Source organism: Macrobrachium rosenbergii, chromosome 53 (genome assembly GCF_040412425.1).
Source record: "Macrobrachium rosenbergii isolate ZJJX-2024 chromosome 53, ASM4041242v1, whole genome shotgun sequence".
Classification (NCBI taxonomy): Eukaryota; Metazoa; Arthropoda; class Malacostraca; order Decapoda; family Palaemonidae; genus Macrobrachium; species Macrobrachium rosenbergii.
Genome location: NC_089793.1, coordinates 3,320,324 through 3,337,823, shown reverse-complemented (window position 1 = coordinate 3,337,823; position 17,500 = coordinate 3,320,324). Strand labels below are relative to the sequence as shown.

At 37.7% G+C, this 17,500-nt stretch overlaps 1 protein-coding gene across 1 annotated transcript in view; it reads left to right on the top strand.

Annotated features, from left to right (window-relative positions):
* The first annotated feature begins 46 nt into the window (after positions 1–46).
* Positions 47–17,500, top strand: part of nvd (neverland) — a 91,553-nt gene continuing 74,099 nt past the window's right edge. The window contains exon 1 of the mRNA XM_067096507.1: positions 47–65. The gene's annotated coding sequence lies outside the window, so the exon portion shown is untranslated. The remainder of the gene's footprint in view (positions 66–17,500) is intronic.

The following is a 17,500-nucleotide window of genomic DNA, read 5'->3' as shown; positions in this document are numbered from 1 at the left end:
TGCGTTTTGCGTCAGCGGCTGAACATGTTCGTGGATCCACCTTAATTAAGCGACTGCATTATGAGGTAAGCGATTTTATTTACGCTCTCTTTCTGGCAGACACAAACATTTGTTTACTTTCACTTAGTTGGCTTGAGATTTTGATTTATAAATATACTAGTTTCATTTGAGGGAAACGGCTTTGTTTACTCTCTCTCTCTCTCTCTCTTCTCTTCTGCTCTGACACATTTATAAAGACATAAAAACATACTTGATTCATCTTTAAACTTCCTTTCATGTGTTCCTGGGACTTAGCAGAGAGAGAGAGAGAGAGAGAGAGAGAGAGAGAGAGAATACTAATCTCTCTTTCTCACGGTTTTATTTGATTTGACACTCGCAATCTAGATTTCATTTCATAAGCCTTTGACGCGTTCATGCAGGTTATATAACTCTCTCTCTCTCTCAGTAAAATCAACTTGATTATTTCACCTTGGACACAGATATATTAGCAAGTTCAGTATACATAAAATATAGATTATTTCTCTCTTCTTCTTTCTTCTCTTTGCAAATCAACGATCCACTTTCCCACCTCTCGATTACAGAAAATTGACGTCCAGATTACATTTCCCGCAAGATATGCATATATTAGCTCTGAACTCTCTCTCTCTCTTCTTCCTCTCTCTCTCTCTCTCTCTCTCTCTCGCAAACCTCAGAGCTTAGGAGCGAAGAGGGTGTGGTAACGTATATTAGAGAGTGTTGTGGTTGCCCCCGGGGGAGTTGGGTGTACTGGGATGTTTTGGTTGGGGAGGTGGTAGTTGGGAGGACTGGTTTATTTGCAGACGGTTTCTTGTCGACCCTGAACTTGTATAGAGTACCGAAATGCCGTCGGACCTAGATCAGGCATCCATTAGAGAGAGAGAGAGAGAGAGAGAGTCATACAAACCTGATCTGCAAGAAATGTAAATTGAGAATTGCAAGTTTCTGTACCATAAGTGAATTGAATGGGTTGAGCTTGCATAAGAAAGAGAGAGAGAGAGAGAGAGAGAGAGAGAGAGAGAGAGAGAGAGAGAGTCATACAAACCTGATTTGCAAGAAATGTAAACTGAGAATTTAAAATTTCTGTACCATAAATGAATTGAATGAGTTGAGCTTGCATGAGAGAGAGAGAGAGAGAGAGAGAGAGAGAGAGAGAGAGAGAGAGAGAGAGAGAGAGAGTCATACCAACCTGATCTGCAAGAAATGTAAATTGAACTTGTGAAATTTCTGTATCAGGAGTGAGTTGAATGGGTTCAGCTTGCATAAGAGAGAGAGAGAGAGAGAGAGAGAGAGAGAGAAGTTGCAACGAAAATCAGATGGTTGGCGAGAACAGCTTCTGCAAAAATTTGATGACCATAAATAAACGTTTATTTGTGTATTCACGTCACGGATGGCCGTTAATCCCAGTGTAGTTTTGTTGCCCCAAAACAGTCAATTTGGTCGATTGTTGTGGGGTGCATTTGGAATGAAGAGCATAGGGTAGCAACCTCATCCCAAAATATTGGCTGGCAATAAAAGGATAACACCTTTTAGAGTCATTCCTTCCTAATAAAAAGTAATTTACTGTTCAACTAATTATATATATATATATATATATATATATATATATATATATATATATATATATATATATATATATATATATATATATGTGTGTGTGTGTGTGTGTGTGTGTGTAGTTATGCGAACTTGCATTGAACATAGAAAGCAATTCAGAAGAAATAGCCAATTTTTAGATGCTAATATTACGAAATCTTACAGTATTGTAACTTTGTTCTGTTATTGTATTTTTGCGTAATACGTTCACAAGTGACTGAGAAAAAAAAAACACGATAAGAAAATCCAGCCTCATGGGGAAGTTAGTAAAAGAAAAATGCATCTACAGGAAAGTAGATTAAATTACAAAATAACTCTCCATCATCCCTATTGAGAATGCGAGTAATTCCAAGAGTTTGCCCTTGGCACTTCCGTATTCTTTTTCATTTCCGAATAGAAAATGGGTGTCGTGCCAGAACATTTCGTTTTGTTTTGCAGTTTCAATCTTTCAACTTGATAACTCTTGTTGCCCGTTAGAAAACAGTGTCATTGAGGGTTGTGCTGAATGAGGTTTGATCATTTGAACAAGGGGAAGTTGGGAAAGCTGAAAGGGAAAGATGGGAATGAAAATTACAGAAAGCAGTATCTATTAACATTTGCATTGTCCCTTGACATTCCCTTTGTTGTCTGTTAGAAAATAGTTGCTTTGCTGTTTCCTCTCGAATGCCAGTTGATCACTTGAGCAAGGTGAGGTTGAGAAGACCGTAGGAGAAAGATGAGAATGCAGAAAACAGTATCTGTCTACAGTGTACCGTGCAAATCGCACAGCTATCAAATGCAGGGTCATCTGAAAGTGTGCTGTTATTACAGTGCAGCAAACAAACGGAATGTGAATTGCTTTGTGGAACAAATACAGCAGCCATCAAGAATTAAGTTGAATTGATAAACAGCTGAAAAACAAAGGCAAGTGCATTTCCGAGTGAAAAAAGAAAGAAAGAAACGTGCCTCTGTAAAAAGAATGCCATATGGACGTCGTAAATCTTGCTAAAAATCAAAGCCAAGGGTATACAGTTGATAGACAGCCATTAATTAGACATCGATATACTAAACCCTCCCAAAAGAGCAACGGATCAACCAGATAGCATGCATAATATAACCGCTTTTGAATTCAAACATTATTACTTTATCAGTGTCATATTTATGCACCTGGGCATCCCTGGCTATTTAAACAAAATTAAAAAAAAAATGAAGCATTTATTCTTCCACTTGGCGAAAGTCTCTCTCTTCTCTCTCTCTCTCTCTCTCTCTCTCTCTCTCTCTCTCTCTCTCTCTCTCAACAGCAATGTAGCTGTTTGGACCTTAAGGCTTCCTGTTTAGGAGTAAGTATTTGGTTTGGCAAAAGCCCCCCACTACGCAATCTACTTAGATACGCCCTGAGAGATTTTCCATTCAATTCAAGGATAGACTTGACCCGTCTTTTCTTATATTCTGAGTACCTGTTACTCAGGTGGGGTTCCCCCATAGCAGATGAGTAGTGTATGGGGAAATACGTAACAGGAACAGGTGGCGTCTGGGTATTTTTTTCTCATCTGGCATCCTGCGTTGTTCTCAAAACCGACGATTCTGCAGACAACGAATATTTTACAAGTGCTACGGGAATGGAGTGGAATATAAAAATTAGGCCAAGCCCTGAGACCTGTTAGGTCACTCAGCGCGGAAAATAATGATGAAACAGTTGTTAGGAGAGGGTGGAAAGTGAGAGGGACGAAAGAGAATGTGAACGGAGATATAAGAATAAAAAATGAAAGGGGTCGCAGCTACGGGCCGAAGGGACGCCGCGAAGAATCTCAAGCAATGCCTTATAGTGCACCGTATTAGGTGTACTGAGAGGTAGTTCGCATCTCAATTAGGACTGAATCTTTATTCTTCCATGGCTTAATTAGGATTAAGAGGAAAATGTACGTGAGAAATGAAACTCGAAAGTAGACTGACCTTCTTCCACTGAGATGCAACTACGGAGTCTGGCTAGGCGAGGTTTCGCACTGTTCCAAGGTCAACTAGTGCCGAACCTTTCCTACTGTGTGCGCGCGTTCGTCGTTCACACTTTTAGCTTCTTTTTTCTTCCGTATCCCTTGAGGCTCAGATGAAGAGACTGGGGTACCTCGTCTCTGCGGTAACGGATCTCAAGAGTTGGTTGTTAATGCAGCGAGAGTGCGGTGAAACAGATAGAAATTCTTACATTTGTCGGAGAGGAATTTACTGATAAGCAGATTGTGATAATACTGATGATTACTTTTTTTTTTTATTTTGGCTCCTGTAATGGCTGGTATCCCTGGAGCTATAGCCTTATTTTTCGCAATTACAGTTAGCTAACGTCAGCTAAATCCATCGCAGACATTGATTATATGATTATGTCTGTACGACATCAATTATTATTATTATTATTATTATTATTATTCAAGGTGATAGTACTTTTCCATCTTGCTACAGAAATTCGTGCTGTCCTCATGATATCTGTTTTGCGCATTTGTACATGGCCATGACTTTTAATGAAAGTAATGTATAACTATCGTTGTGCCACGAACACTTTTTCTGAGGCAGTTCTAACATTGTCTCCGTCGTCAAAATATGCACAAGGTAGTTAATAGTTAATATTCTTGGCACTCGAGCTCATGCTAACGGCATATTTAACTCTTCATCCATATGTAAAAATGTTGTTTAGATGAAGGTTTAACAGGCTTCCGTTGAAATCCACCAGAAAGCCTTGTTCGCGTGACACTAGTGGCCGTGATGTTACCAAAATACAACAGAAAGCTTTTGCCACAAATTTCTCCCCATGGAAAGGAATGACTCTTGTTATCTAGTGAAATGACTTATAGAAGGAAAGACCAGTGGGCAGAAACGCTGTTATTTAGTGAAATGACTTAGGAGAGGAAAGACCAGTGGGCAGAAATGCTGTTATATAGTGAAATGAATTATAGGAGGAAAGGCCAGTGGGCAGAAATGCTGTTATCTAGTGAAATGACTTATAGGAGGAAAGACCAGTGGACAGAAATGCTGTTATCTAGTAAAATGACTTATAGGAGGAAAGACCAGTGGGCAGAAATGCTGTTATCTAGTGAAATGACTTATAGGAGGAAAGACCAGTGGGCAGAAATGCTGTTATATAGTGAAATGACTTATAGGAGGAAAGACCAGTGGGCAGAAATGCTGTTATCTAGTGAAATGACTTATAGGAGGAAAGACCAGTGGGCAGAAACGCTGTTATCTAGTGAAATGACATATAGGAGGAGAGACCAGTGGGTAGAAGTAACTGGAGAATATGTTTTCATGAGAACGTATTGTTAATTTAAGGAGAATTTGTTTTCAGCTAGTTTCAATTTTTTTTTTTTTTTTTTTTTTTTTTTTTTTTTTTTTTTTTTTTTTGGAGGGGACCGGGATGTTATGTTGCCTGACCCACATGCCTCCCCAACACTAACTGAACCCCTCAACACATCTGCTTAATTTCTGCGATAACTATCTGCTTAAAAGTCTTCAGAATCATGATTGATATCTCCGGCTTCGGTTCTGGTAAACGAGGTTAAACAAACTACGGGTCTGGTAAACGGGGTTGCATAGATTCGTACATGAAATTACGTTCTGCATTTTTTGCTTCGGTGCAATTGCAGTTGACACTCGAGTCGTTTCGTAAATCCTTTTATTTCCAGAGGTCGAGCTCGCAGGGCCATCCTTGATTGTGTATTGTTCACGTCGGTGTACTTTTTTATTCCTCGTGCCCTTTTGGGAAGAAATTTTCGCCATGCCGTCGGTCGGGAAGAGTACCGGGAACGGTGCCAAATCCTAGCGATTGACAGTCGGTTGCTTGGGATTACCAGGGATTTTTTATTTTTTTTTATTTATTTTTTTGGGCAGAACATAGTTCGTTTGGTAAACCTACTGGCTAGCTAAATTTTATCTCACGTTTTATTACGGTGGGAAAATCCCTGTGTTAAAGGGAAAGATTTTTTTGTTTTTGTTTTAGTTTTAGCCATGAACGTAGTAGATTCCAAAATGTAGAGTTTTATGTATGTACATACATACAAATACATATAAATATATATATAATATATATATATATATATATATATATATATATATATATATATATATGTATGTATGTATGCAGGAGTGTTTATACAAGTAGTTATATATTTATATATAAATATATATATATATATATATATATATATATATATATATATATATATATATATATATATATATACATGCGTGAGTTGGAGAGTGAGGAGAGCGTGCACACATATATGCATATATGAAATCAATTTGTTGCACTGGCTGTTTTTTTCTCTCTCTATATCTATATATATATATATATATATATATATATATAGAGAGAGAGAGAGAGAGAGAGAGAGAGAGAGAGAGAGAGAGAGAGGGGGGATTGAAAGGTTAAAGATTCTCCTGGACCTTGCAAGGCTCATAGGGCCAACGCTGAACTCCAGTTCCTTAGGCCGACAGCCAGTGTGGGAGAAATCCCGTTGCCTGTGTGTCGCTAGGCCCACTGTTTAACCCCCCACCCCGTGGGCTGGTACCTATTTTCATACTAACCCTCTAGAGTTTTCAGACCATTAGGTTGGCGGGCCACCGGGTTTATGCAACAGCGCCAGTGAGTGGCAGTATTTGAACCCTGGTCCTCTCGACTTTTAGGAGAGAACCTTGACGCTGCACCACCACGGCTTATATATATATATATGTGTGTGTGTCTGTATGTATATATATATATATATATATATATATATATATATATATATATATATATATATATATATATATATATATATATATACAGTATGTGCATATGAGCGTATGACAGAGATAGGGATCTTGATGTTAGTAGTGAAGTGAAAACCGAGTTAAGATTACGCCAACTCACTGCAAGATTTCATGGCCACACTCGCTGTTGACTTAGCCTCCAGTGCGGTTTGATTTACAAGAGCGCAAGAGAAAGTCGACGCTCACTTGTAGAATTCACCCGAAGCCAAAACAAGTTTCGAAGGTGATCCTGGAGGAGACAAATACCCGGAGGTCACCCTCGAGAGAAATTCAGGTCAAGTTGAAGGGGCAAGCGAGTCGAGCTGAACTGATCTAGACCGCTTTGCTAGACTCAAAAAATAAAAAAAAATAAATAAATTAAGAGGTTACCAATCTAGTACTGACCATGTTTTTGTTTTGATCAGTAGGAAGAAGAGAAAAGTTGTCGGGGGTTAATGGTAGTAGGAAAAGGGGGGGTAGGGGTTTAGGGATGAGATGCTGCTGCTTGGAGGAATAAGCTCCTACTCTCGGTCACTTAAGGTGACCGCTCTCGATTCATACGCTAGAGAAAAGCGGAGCGCACTTTTTTTTTTTTTTACCTTTTTTTTTTTTACGCCTCCTCTCCTTATTCCCTCAACCTTCTCTTTGCATGTATAGTTCTTCTTCCTTATTCTTGTCTAGAGTAGTCACTGTATAGTTTAGTAATCGCCTTTTGTTCTCATTTCTGATTTACTTCTTTGATTTCCTCTTGTCAGTGTTACCGTACCTGTTTCATGTTTTTGTTTCTTTCTCTGTTTGTGATTAGATAGATGTGAAAGACAGGGTAATTGCGAGTAATTAAAAGATTTGTCGAGATTGCATGAAATGTTTTTGTTGTGTGTATATGTATATATATATATATATATATATATATATATATATATATATATATATATATATATATATATATATATATTGTATATATATGTATGTATGTATGTATGTATATATATAAATTTATTCTAGTTTGAGATTTTGGCAGTATGTAAATATGTAAATATATATATATATATATATATATATATATATATATATATATATATATATATATATATATATATATATACATATATACATACATACATACAGACATATATATATATATTTATTTATATACTGTATATATATATTTATATATATCGCCAAAATCTCCAAAACTAGAATCAAATTATAGGTGCATATTTCATATGAAAATAGAATAACTTTTTCAGAACGTACACACACTAAGCAGAAATAGTATTTAAGACTTAATCTTATTTCGTGCTACTTTTAGAGAACGAAGAGCAATAATTATGAATAAACGCGAAATTATTGTCATATTTGTGTCGCCGATTCGTTTCGCCTCTTGATAGCTCGCCAGCCTTTCATTCAGAGGTGGTGAGCGCTTGGTGTGGGATGCAGTGAAAAACATCCCTTTTCGTGGTTCCCCACCCCCGCCCCATATCCCGCTCTAATTACCCTTCTTTTGGAAACGGACTAAAAGAATAAATATTTTATGATATGAAGAATCCATCTTTTCCAACTTGTCTGAGATCGGCACACCTTACGAAAGAAATAATCTAATGATTCGTGATCATTCCACACTCTTGTTTACACAAATTAATCTGTTGCTTTGCGGACATGGAGAAGGATGAAATATCATATTCTTCGGGGATTCCAGGTAGTGATTCGTTTAAACCTAAGTCTTGCGTGTTACTAAAGTAAAAACAAAATGAAACCATATTGTGTGAATGCAGGTGTCGTCTTCCAGGCCACAAGATTGGCTGGCTTCCTTTTTGTCGACCTCCTGAGTCAGAAACCACAAGTTTTGATTTCTGTTCCACTCGTTTTCCCCCGTTTTTTTTTCTTCTAAGGTAAGAACCTACTCATTTTCCCACTTTCTTTCCAATATCCGCTACCAGGCCAACCAACCTTTGCCTAAAATGAATGAATAGGTACCTGACCCTGAAATACACCATCCAGTCATTATCCTCTGGTCAACCGGATGGAGTTCGACCCTCAACACCTGGCGTCCCCGGATGACCTCGAGGTCCCATCCCATTTCTTTGGAGAGGTGTAGCCTGGAAGGCGTGTTCTAAGGTCACCGGTGAACGCACCTTCCACTGATACACATTTTACTAGGCGTTACATCCTCATAATCCGCATTCTCCAGCCTCAGCAAGGCGCGGCTGTGGTTACGCCAATCCCAGAGGGATTTTTGCCTTGATGGATGAAGTCTTGGCGAAGGCTGTGACGTCAGGAAAACCGACCTTCTAGTCTCGATGATATAATTCCGTGGCGTGTTAATAACGTTCTCGGAAATGCCTTCTCAATTAACTTCTGGCATATGTGATTACCCATTTACCCTGACATTTCACATTGCATGGGTCCATCATATGTGATTACAAAAATATTCCATTTAATTTTATTATTTCCATTGCATGGGTCCATGTTCTCTCTCTCTCTCTCTCTCTCTCTCTCTCTCTTAATTAACTTCTCCCTGGCATATGTGATTACAAAAATATTCCATTTACCCTGACATTTCACATTGCATGGGTCCATATTCTCTCTCTCTCTCTCTCTCTCTTTAATTAACTTCTCCCTCTATTCCATTTACCCTGACATTTCACATTGCATGGGTCCATATCTTCTCTCTCCCTCTCTCTCTCTCTTAATTAACCTCTCCCCACATATGTGATTACAAAATATTCCACTTACCATTAACATTTTCACATTGCATGGCTTCTCTCTCTCTCTCTCTCTCTCTCTCTCTCTCTCTCTCTCCTTTTCGTTGATTTTCCAAGAAGGCTTTGGATGGTCATAACTGTATTTCAGGCAAGTCTTTATTTATTATGTAGTATAGTTAACAAACAGCTTTTTTTCTCTCGACATTACGATCTTATGTTTAGGACATTTGAAATACTGTAAAACATTTTAGTGAGCATTATATGGCGTGTAACATTAATACTCATTGTGCATCCGTATAGATTTTATAAGTTTAGAAAAGTAAAAATATATATTTTTATAAAAAGACACTGGCCCACGTGTCAGACATTGGGACTGTCCCCACTGCCGTCGGCCCCTGAAACAGGAGATCAGCGCCTGCCTATGAGCTCTGCCACAGCGACCAGGAGGACTTTGATACAAAGACGTTAAGGTATCATTTATTTACTGTTCAGTTTGACACTACACAATAATTAGGTATTCAGCTTCAAGCTCTAACCTTTTTGCAAAGGTAATTAGTTCGTTATTGCAATGAAATCATCGTTTGCCGTTGCAATAAACCTATTGCCTCATATCTCTCCCAATTCCTCCCAGTCCCCATTCCTGTCTAATTGCAGTGATAAGGCAGTTTCCTCCTTCGCTACAGTCTGAACCGGTTCTAAATCTATATTTAGATGTTATCGGAAAAACTTTGAGCTGGTTTCAGAAAGCGGTTTTATCCCCTTTGTTCGAGATTTTGAACAGCTCGCTTCCCACTTCATTTCGTTCCCCCGCGTCGCCAACAGAGTTCCAGGAAAAAACCGTCGCATCGTACATCTGGCCTCTCCTTTTGGAAGGCGTGTTGACTGCGATGAAACGTTTCTGAAAGTTTGGTTGCTTAGGGTGGTAAACGTTATAATTCTACTGCCTCTGTATATACTGTGTATATATATATATATATATATATATACACACATATGTATATATGTAACTTAACAAAAATCACCTTGAAAGTTTACGAGAATTTGACCGAATGAGTGACACTGTAATGGCGAAGGAATCCATTCCTTTGATAGAAGGAATAATAATAATAATAATAATAATAATAATAATAATAATAATAATAATAATTTCTATTTCAGCATGGAATATACAAAGAAGAGACAATAACATACGCAATCGAGATACATGAGATAACATGATAAAAAAATTATAAATCGGCAATATCCGCACAGTTGCTGAAGAAGTATAAAAAATAGCATTCATAATAATGGTAATGACAGTAATAATATTGAGAATAGTAGAAAAATAAAGGATGGGGAGTGGGAGACCTAATCAGCATTCATTTAAGGACCTGACCTTTGCTGTATTTAATACTTTTGTCCATTATAACTGTGTTGATATAAAATAATTTAAAGAATGTATGTCTGAGTCATTTTATTGAATAAGAGCAGTTGAAGGCGTATTTTGTCAATATATCAGAATGAATGGGATTTTTTAAGATAATAATCATGCATATGGTCTCCTCTGAACTTTATTAGGGTGCTGATGACCACTGGTATTGCGATGCCAATACCCGAAATGACCACCCACACAGTAATAATTATGCATTTAGTTTCTGTTGAAGTTTGATAGGCTGTTGATGACCACTGTCGCTGTGATGCCAGTTACCCAAATTAATCAGTCAAATCAAGAGATGTGTCTTCAAGGGGAAAGTGTGGAGTAGACAAGGGAGATGTTGAGGGGGCTGGGGGGTAGGAGCAAGATTGAGGAGGCAATCACAAAGAGCGACTCTCAGCGACTTCCTTTACGGAGAGGTCAGTGTGGCACAACGGAATATTCTCCTCAAGTGAGATCCCCTGTCCTTGGTTCATTCAATTGCTAAAACGGGTTCAAATCATCCATGCTTAAGCAACCGCGCCCTCGGGGGACAAACTCGGACGCGCCTCGTTCTGAGAAACCAGACATTAGTCAAAAATAGGACATGTGGTGTTAGGGGAGGTGCAAGCCATATCTTATTTTTTTTTTTTTCGTTTTTACCAGACGCCCTGCCCCTTTTTTTTCATGTAAACAATGCAAATTGTACTTGGGAGTTTTCTGATCTGAAAAAGCTCTTGAGTAAAAATTGTTTGTTTCAGTGGAATGCTATTTTATTTTTATTTTTCCTCCTTGCAAACAATGAAACTTATGCTTTGCAGTTTTCTGATCTGAAAAAGATCTTTGGTAAAAATTTTTGTTTCAGTGGAATGCTGCTTTTTCTCATTTCCTTCTCGCAAACAATGAAAGTTTTGTTTTTGTTTTCTGATTTTTCAAAGCTACTTGGCAAAAATTGCTTTTTTAGTGAATGCTGTTTTTTTTTTTTTTTTTTTTTCTGATAACAGTGAAAATTATGCCTAGGAGCTTTCTGATCTGAAAAGGTGCTTGAGTAGAGATCCTTAATTTCAGATGTAAATTACAATTTTGTTTAAAAGCAAGATTAACCCGTTTCATTCCTTTAACTGTACCTCCATTCATATTATCTGTCTTCCATCATGCTATCCACCCTCTCCTAACAACTATTTCATAGTGCAACTGAGAAGTTTTTCTCCTGTTTCACCTTTTCAGACTACCTACTCTCAATTTTCCTTTCAGCGCTGAATGACCCTATAGGTCCTAGTGGCAAGGCCTTGGCCTAAACTCTATATTCCATTCCATTCCTAAATGCATAGAAAAATGTCGCTCTTCCTGAATTTGATACAAAATTAAATATTTATTTAATAAATTAGACTTGACCTTCATGAGAGGCCCCCAGTTTCTCATTGGGAGGGTCGCTCTCGTACTCGGCTAGCACTCTGCTGGCCTCGGAGTTCGATTCAGGTCGGCCAATGAAGAATTAGAGGAATTTATTTCTGGTGATAGAAATTCATTCTAGTTATAATGTGTTCGGTTTCCACAGTAGCTGTAGGTCCTGTTGCTAGGTAATGAATTGGTTTCTTAGCCACGTAAAATAAGTCTAATCCTTCAGGACAGTTCTAGAGCTGTTAATCAGCTCAGTGGTCTGGTTAAACTAAGGTATACTTAACTTTTTCATCAGAGGCCCTTGATGGATGGCCCATTCGTTGGGCATGGCACGGGGGCCTGCAACGTCACCCCAAGATACTTGCTGAAAGCTGGGAGGGTTGGTACGTTTGGGAGCCACTGCCCTCCGACTGGATAAGGCGTATACATGAAGAATAGACGTTTGTGTGGGTGGGTGTGTGTGCTTGTGCGCGCGCAGGCACGTTGAGAGAAAATACCCCGTCACTGTGTTTTCGTTTGTGTAAGCATTCATTGTGAAATACCCCGTGGGCTCTGGGTCAAAGAGAGGTTGTTATGGGGGGGAGACTGGGAGACAAAATACCCCGTCACTGCGTTTTCGTTTGTGTAAACATTCATTGTGAAAATACCCTGTGGGCTCTCGTTCATTAGTGAGGGAGCCGGGTGATGGAGTGTACTGATGCCCCAGGGACTCGCGGTGCCCTGTCACCTGAGTGTGGGTGGCGGAGGTGACAGGGAACGGAGGAGGAGGAGGAGGAGGTCGAGGAAGGACGGAAGACATCGTATCCTCCAGGAAGAGAATGAAGTCGAGAACACAAAAGAAGAAGAATGAAGAGACAAACAGCAACAGTAAAATAGTTAAAAAAAAAAATGTTGCAGATCAAAGAATGGAGTCTGGCTCACTCAAAAGAACAAGACTGAAATGACAAAAACTAACAGTGAAAGGAGAATTCCTGGGAAGGATGGAAGATCTCCCGACGGGGAGCGTCCCAGGGATATCCTACATCCGCCTTCATCCTTCTTACCTATTCTTCGTGAGAGAGAGAGAGAGAGAGAGAGAAAGAGAGAGGGGTGGGTGGAAAGAGAAGAGAAAGAGGGAGGAAAAATTGCCAGTAAGGCAGGAGGGTGATAGACAGTAATAGAATTTGGATAAGCGACAGAACTTAGAGAGAGAGAGAGAGAGAGAGAGAGAGAGAGAGATTATAAATTGTGAGGAGGATGGGGAGCAAAAATGGTAAGATATGGAAAGAGAGGAGAGGAAATGCAAGAATAAGAGGGGTAGCGTTATAAATAACTGATTGAATGATTTATGGAAATTTTGGCACAAAGCCAAACACTGGGGACCTGCCAGCCATTCAGTGCTGTAGACAGTGAAAAGAGGGAGTTCGAGTGGTTGGACAGCCAGATAGAAGAAAGGCAGGAAATGGGGATAAAGTGAAAAGCTAAACAGTGAGTGCAGCTAGGGCGGAAAGGGCGCTGCAAAAAACCTCCAGTAATGCCTACAGTGCACCACGTAAGGTGCACTGACGGGACTATATCCCTAAGGGAAGTTAAGAATGGGTGAGAAGAGAATGGAATGAGAGATAGAAAGGAATTCGGAGATGACAGAAAGAAAATTACGAATGAGGGAGAAACTGAGATTTAGGGATTAAGAATCAGACAGAAAAGTAATAAATCAGAGAGAGAGAGAGTTATAAATGAAGGAGGGAGGGAGGAAGATTAAGTGGCAGAGAGAAAAATATCGGAGAATTGTAGAGAGAGAGAGAGAGAGAGTTATAAATGAGGAGGGTGGGGAGGAAGATTAAATGGCAGAGAGAAAATATCTGGAGAATTGTAGAGAGAGAGAGAGAGTTATAAATGAGGGAGGGGGGGAGGAAGATTAAGTGTCAGAGAGAAAAATATCGGAGAATTGTAGAGAGAGAGAGAGAGAGAGAGTGAGAGAGAGAGTTGTAAATGAAGGAGGGAGGGAGGAAGATTAAGTGGCAGAGAGAAAAATATCGGAGAATTGTAGAGAGAGAGAGAGAGAGAGAGAGAGAGAGAGAGAGAGAGAGAGAGAGAGAGAGAGAGAGTGTCTCAAGGTGCCCTTCGTTGTATAACTGCCAATGACCGCTTACATATGTCCGGGATGCCCTTCGCCTTTACTGGTTTCGGATCATTTTGCTCAGTAATAGCAGTTTTGCCTTTAATGTGTGTGTGTGTGTGTATGTATATATACATATATATACATCTATGTATACACATATATGTATATATATGCATATATGTATACACATATATATATATATATACATATATGTATACACATATGTATATATATGTGTGTGTATGTATGTATGTATAATTTCACCCAAATTGAAAGACTTTCTTAAAGACTCCAGTTAATCGATTTAATGTGTACACTTTCAAATTTATTCTGACTGGATTCTAAATGCCGTGAAATTTGGTCTCCGTAATTTCAATCCACTGCAGATCTAATATAAATATATAAATATGTATAATTTCACCCAAATTGAAAGACTCTTAAAGACTCCAGTTAATCGATTTAATGTGTACACTTTCAAATTTATTCTGAATGGATTCTAAATGCCGTGAAATTTGGTCCCCGTAATTTCAATCCACTGCAGATCTAATATAAATATATAAATTTCACCAAATTGAAAGACTCTTAAAGACTCCAGTTAATCGATTTAATGTGTAAACTTTCAAATTATTCTGACTGATTCTAAATGCCGTGAAAAATTGGTCTCCAAATTTCAATCCACTGCAGATCTAATATAAATATATAAATATGTATAATTTCACCCAAATTGAAAGACTCTTAAAGACTCCAGTTAATCGATTTAATGTGTAAACTTTCAAATTTATTCTGAATGGATTCTAAATGCCGTGAAAATTGGTCTCCGTAATTTCAATCCACTGCAGATCTAATATAAATATATAAATATATACTTTCACCCAAATTGAAAGACTCTTAAAGACTCCAGTTAATTGATTTAATGTGTAAACTTTCAAATTTATTTCTGACTGATTCTAAATGCCGAAATTTAGTCTCAGTAATTTAGTCCACTGCAGATCTAATATTATATCTATATATATATATATATATATATATATATATATATAGAGAGAGAGAGAGAGAGAGAGAGAGAGAGAGAGAGAGAGAGAGAGAGAGAGAGAGAGAGAGAGAGAAAACTTTTAACAGTTATTTCATTTGTGATTTCTCAAGATATTAGACACAATATGAGGTGAATACCAGGTGTGCTTAGATATTATCAGGTGCAAACCAGGTACGCTCAAATTGTATTCCCAGAATATATTGAGAAGCGAAACTCTTTCGTAAAAACTAAAAGCAACGGGCCATTAAAAAGTGTACAGATGATATTTGGAGGTAAGTGTACAGCATGATGTTCATAATTCGAGAACATGTCTTTCTCCCGGGTGCGTTTGTTGGTCGATCACGCACAGGTGTGACTTGACACCCTCACTACGAGTTGCTGGTGTCGTCATCAGTTCTGAGAAGCGTGGTAAAGTAGTACCCTTTCTGTAGTTATGACTTAAGAGGCTTTTCTTACGAAAGACTGAGCGTTTCCTGTTTGTGTCCGTAGGCCCTTTTAAGTGGAGAGGAACGCGATACATTGCAAACTGTAATTTTTTTATTTTATTGATATATCGTCGGTGTAGAAATGTCAGCATTTTTTTTTAATTTCTTATTGTTTGTGATGCTCGGGTTTGCCACGTGATATTTTGAAAGGTACAGAATATATTTTTTGTTTTTTTTTATTTTTTTAGTTAGGCATTTGGGTTTAGAGAGATCTTAGTGTTGTACAATAGCAAAGAAAAGACCACACTCCGCCCTTAATCTTGAACTGTAAGAATGTATAATACTGTTTCCATGGCAACGGCTTTCTTCCAGAGCCCCTGATTGCTTGCGAACGCAAGCAGACTCGGTTGAAAATAGAAACTCGTCCCAGCTGCGCTTGCGGCAAGCAACAGGCTTTAACCCTCGGTAATAAGTGACTGCAAGAACAAGAGGACCTGTTCATTCATAAGGTGTTCGGTCGACAAGTTTCTTCTCGTGTCAACAGGATTGTTTATATGTTTCACCTTCAAATGGAAATTATCCTCCAGTTCACTAGTGGATCCACGGGAGGGGGGCCTGGGCACGTGCCCCCGCACCACATGAAATATTTATGACAAAATAATAATATTGAAGATTTAGATAATAATGACAAAAATGAGAAATATAAAAATGGGAAAAAATAAAAAATCTATTACAGAAATGATAAAATTTTGAGAAATATACATTAACAGTTATATATGTATATACATATACTGTATGTATATATGTATATACATTCATATATATGTATATGTATATATGTGTGTGGGTATAATATGAAAATTCGTGCCCGCCCCCACGAAATTTTTCTGGATACTCTAGTGATCCAGTTTTTTACTCTCATTTTGTCAGACTTTACAATATTATACCAAGAGTATTGGAGACAGTAACTCGACTGTTGATGAGTGAGAGAAAGGAATTTTTGAATGAGGCACGTAATATTTTATTTTTATTTTTTATTTTTTTATTTTTTTAAGTTCTTTTTTTTTGGGTGGGGGTTGGGATGGCTGCAGGGTTGGTGGAAGGCAGGGACCTCTTGTTTTGAAACGCCATTAACAAACAAATTGAAACAAACATAATTAAATTCTAGTGAACAGGTAATCTCATCTTTCTGTATTTCCTATTACCCTATGTTACTTCTTTCTGATGAACGCCAAATTCTTTGGTGGGCTAGTTCTGAATAATAATCATAATCACATCAATTTTCATGTCTTAACTTCAAGTACGTCTACTGCCAAGAATCTATAAAAATTCCGTGATGATCGCCGAAGAATTGTTTGAAACGCCCTAAACAAGCGAATTAAATCAAACAATAACGCTTAAAAATTAAATACTGGATCCAATCACGTTATTTTTCGCGTCTTAACATTAAGTATGGCTACTGCCAAAAAAAAGTGAATCACAAAAACGTCTATAAAAAGTCGACATTAACTAAAAAATTAAACAATACATAATAAGATATAATTAAATACTAGATACAATCGTTATTTTTCGTATCCAACATTAAGCACGGCTCTTCATCCCCCCAAAAAAAAAAAAATTAAAACCAAGTGAATGACAAACGCGTTATAAAAATTCTATAAAGACCGCCGAAGAAATTGTTTGAAACGCCACAAACAAACAATTGAATCGAACACAATAACGATTAAAAGTTAAATAAAAAATTTAAAATATTTAAATAAAAAAAAATTTAAGTAAAAATTTAAAATTAAAATTTTATAAAATAAAATAATAGAAAAATTCAAGCGAATGACAACACGCCTATAAAAATTCCATAAAGACCGCCGAAGTATTGCCTGAAACACCTTTAACAAACGAATTGAATCGAACACAACAACGATTAAAAGTTAAATGAAAAATTAAAAAAAAAAAAAGTTAAAAAAAAAATAGTTTTAAAAAATTTAAAAAATAGTAAAAAAAATCCAAGCGAATGACAACGCGCCTATAAAAATTCTATGAAGCCCGCCGAAGTATTGCTTGTGGGGGCCCCGAGTTGCGGAC